The sequence below is a fragment of the Coregonus lavaretus genome (genome assembly GCF_964263955.1).
Source record: "Coregonus lavaretus genome assembly, contig: SUPER_9_unloc_1, whole genome shotgun sequence".
Classification (NCBI taxonomy): Eukaryota; Metazoa; Chordata; class Actinopteri; order Salmoniformes; family Salmonidae; genus Coregonus; species Coregonus lavaretus.
In genome coordinates, this window is record NW_028167182.1 from 740,562 (window position 1) to 744,904 (window position 4,343).

The following is a 4,343-nucleotide window of genomic DNA, read 5'->3' on the forward strand; positions in this document are numbered from 1 at the left end:
CTAGTTAGCGTCTGGTCTATTAGTGATGTTACCAAACAGACTAGTTCTGTCTCTTGCCTCTAGTTAGCGTCATGTCTATTAGCTAAGTTACCAACAGACTAGTTCTGTCTCTTGCCTCTAGTTAGCGTCTGGTCTATTAGCGATGTTACCAAACAGACTAGTTCTGTCTTGCCTCTAGTTAGCGTCTGGTCTATTAGCGATGTTACCAAACAGACTAGTTCTGTCTCTTGCCTCTAGTTAGCGTCTGGTCTATTAGCGATGTTACCAAACAGACTAGTTCTGTCTTGCCTCTAGTTAGTGTCTGGTCTATTAGCGATGTTACCAACAGACTAGTTCTGTCTCTTGCCTCTAGTTAGCGTCTGGTCTATTAGCGATGTTACCAAACAGACTAGTTCTGTCTCTTGCCTATAGTTAGCTTCTGGTCTATTAGCGATGTTACCAAACAGACTAGTTCTGTCTTGCCTCTAGTTAGTGTCTGGTCTATTAGCGATGTTACCAACAGACTAGTTCTGTCTCTTGCCTCTAGTTAGCGTCTGGTCTATTAGCGATGTTACCAAACAGATTAGTTCTGTCTTGCCTCTAGTTAGTGTCTGGTCTATTAGCGATGTTACCAAACATACTAGTTCTGTCTCTTGCCTCTAGTTAGCGTCTGGTCTATTAGCGATGTTACCAACAGACTATTTCTTTCTTGCCTCTAGTTAGCGTCTGGTCTATTAGCGATGTTACCAAACAGACTAGTTCTGTCTCTTGCTTCTATTTAGCGTCTGGTCTATTAGCGATGTTACCAACAGACTAGTTCTGTCTCTTGCCTCTAGTTAGCGTCTGGTCTATTAGCGATGTTACCAAACAGACTAGTTCTGTCTCTTGCCTCTAGTTAGCGTCTGGTCTATTAGCGATGTTACCAACAGACTAGTTCTGTCTCTTGCCTCTAGTTAGCATCTGGTCTATTAGCGATGTTACCAAACAGACTAGTTCTGTCTTGCCTCTAGTTAGCGTCTGGTCTATTAGCGATGTTACCAAACAGACTAGTTCTGTCTCTTGCCTCTAGTTAGCGTCTGGTCTATTAGCGATGTTACCAACAGACTAGTTCTGTCTCTTGCCTCTAGTTAGCGTCTGGTCTATTAGCGATGTTACCAAACAGACTAGTTCTGTCTCTTGCCTCTAGTTAGCGTCTGGTCTATTAGCGATGTTACCAAACAGACTAGTTCTGTCTCTTGCCTCTAGTTAGCGTCTGGTCTATTAGCGATGTTACCAAACAGACTAGTTCTGTCTCTTGCCTCTAGTTAGCGTCTGGTCAATTAGCGATGTTACCAACAGACTAGTTCTGTCTCTTGCCTCTAGTTAGCGTCTGGTCTATTAGCGATGTTACCAAACAGACTATTTCTGTCTTGCCTCTAGTTAGCGTCTGGTCTATTAGCGATGTTAACAAACAGACTAGTTCTGTCTCTTGCCTCTAGTTAGCGTCTGGTCTATTAGCGATGTTACCAACAGACTAGTTCTGTCTATTGCCTCTAGTTAGCGTCTGGTCTATTAGCGATGTTACCAAACAGACTAGTTCTGTCTTGCCTCTAGTTAGTGTCTGGTCTATTAGCGATGTTACCAAACAGACTAGTTCTGTCTCTTGCCTCTAGTTAGCGTCTCGTCTATTAGCGATGTTACCAAACAGACTAGTTCTGTCTCTTGCCTCTAGTTAGCGTCTGGTCTATTAGCGATGTTACCAAACAGACTAAATAAATAAATAAATAATTGGTCATTTAGCAGACGCTCTTATCCAGAGCGACTTACAGGAGCAATTAGGGTTAAGTGCCTTGCTCAAGGGCACATCGACAGATTTTCCACCTAGTCGGCTCGGGGATTAGAACCAGCGACCTTTCGGTTACTGGCACAACGCTCTTAACCACTAAGCTACCTGCCGCCCTACTAGTTCTGTCTCTTGCCTCTAGTTAGTGTCTGGTCTATTAGCGATGTTACCAACAGACTAGTTCTGTCTCTTGCCTCTAGTTAGCGTATGGTCTATTAGCGATGTTACCAACAGACTAGTTCTGTCTCTTGCCTCTAGTTAGCGTCTGGTCTATTAGCGATGTTACCAAACAGACTAGTTCTGTCTTGCCTCTAGTTAGTGTCTGGTCTATTAGCGATGTTACCAAACAGACTAGTTCTGTCTCTTGCCTCTAGTTAGCGTCTGGTCTATTAGCGATGTTACCAACAGACTATTTCTGTCTTGCCTCTAGTTAGCGTCTGGTCTATTAGCGATGTTACCAAACAGACTAGTTCTGTCTTGCCTCTAGTTAGTGTCTGGTCTATTAGCGATGTTACCAAACAGACTAGTTCTGTCTCTTGCCTCTAGTTAGCGTCTCGTCTATTAGCGATGTTACCAAACAGACTAGTTCTGTCTCTTGCTTCTATTTAGCGTCTGGTCTATTAGCGATGTTACCAACAGACTACATCTGTCTCTTGCCTCTAGTTAGCGTCTGGTCTATTAGCGATTTTACCAAACAGACTAGTTCTGTCTCTTGCCTCTAGTTAGCGTCTGGTCTATTAGCGATGTTACCAAACAGACTAGTTCTGTCTTGCCTCTAGTTAGTGTCTGGTCTATTAGCGATGTTACCAAACAGACTAGTTCTGTCTCTTGCCTCTAGTTAGCGTCTGGTCTATTAGCGATGTTACCAAACAGACTAGTTCTGTCTCTTGCTTCTAGTTAGCGTCTGGTCTATTAGCGATGTTACCAACCAGACTAGTTCTGTCTCTTGCCTCTAGTTAGTGTCTGGTCTATTAGCGATGTTACCAAACAGACTAGTTCTGTCTCTTGCCTCTAGTTAGCGTCTCGTCTATTAGCGATGTTACCAAACAGACTAGTTCTATCTCTTGCCTCTAGTTAGCGTCTGGTCTATTAGCGATGATACCAAACAGACTAGTTCTGTCTCTTGCCTCTAGTTAGTGTCTGGTCTATTAGCGATGTTACCAACAGACTAGTTCTGTCTCTTGCCTCTAGTTAGCGTCTGGTCTATTAGCGATGTTACCAACAGACTAGTTCTGTCTCTTGCCTCTAGTTAGCGTCTGGTCTATTAGCGATGTTACCAAACAGACTAGTTCTGTCTTGCCTCTAGTTAGTGTCTGGTCTATTAGCGATGTTACCAAACAGACTAGTTCTGTCTCTTGCCTCTAGTTAGCGTCTGGTCTATTAGCGATGTTACCAACAGACTATTTCTGTCTTGCCTCTAGTTAGCGTCTGGTCTATTAGCGATGTTACCAAACAGACTAGTTCTGTCTTGCCTCTAGTTAGTGTCTGGTCTATTAGCGATGTTACCAAACAGACTAGTTCTGTCTCTTGCCTCTAGTTAGCGTCTCGTCTATTAGCGATGTTACCAAACAGACTAGTTCTGTCTCTTGCTTCTATTTAGCGTCTGGTCTATTAGCGATGTTACCAACAGACTACATCTGTCTCTTGCCTCTAGTTAGCGTCTGGTCTATTAGCGATGTTACCAAACAGACTAGTTCTGTCTCTTGCCTCTAGTTAGCGTCTGGTCTATTAGCGATGTTACCAAACAGACTAGTTCTGTCTTGCCTCTAGTTAGTGTCTGGTCTATTAGCGATGTTACCAAACAGACTAGTTCTGTCTCTTGCCTCTAGTTAGCGTCTGGTCTATTAGCGATGTTACCAAACAGACTAGTTCTGTCTCTTGCTTCTAGTTAGCGTCTGGTCTATTAGCGATGTTACCAACCAGACTAGTTCTGTCTCTTGCCTCTAGTTAGTGTCTGGTCTATTAGCGATGTTACCAACAGACTAGTTCTGTCTCTTGCCTCTAGTTAGTGTCTGGTCTATTAGCGATGTTACCAACAGACTAGTTCTGTCTCTTGCCTCTAGTTAGTGTCTGGTCTATTAGCGATATTACCAAACAGACTAGTTCTGTCTCTTGCCTCTAGTTAGCGTCTGGTCTATTAGCGATGTTACCAACAGACTAGTTCTGTCTCTTGCCTCTAGTTAGCGTCTGGTCTATTAGCGATGTTACCAAACAGACTAGTTCTGTCTCTTGCCTCTAGTTAGCGTCTGGTCTATTAGCGATGTTACCAAACAGACTAGTTCTGTCTCTTGCCTCTAGTTAGCGTCTGGTCTATTAGCGATGTTACCAACAGACTAGTTCTGTCTCTTTTCTCTAGTTAGCGTCTGGTCTATTAGCGATGTTACCAAATAGACTAGTTATATCATGCATCTAGTTAGCGTCTGGTCTATTAGCGATGTTACCAAACAGACTAGTTCTGTCTCTTGCCTCTAGTTAGCGTCTGGTCTATTAGCGATGTTACCAACAGACTAGTTCTGTCTCTTGACTCTAGTTAGCGTCTGGT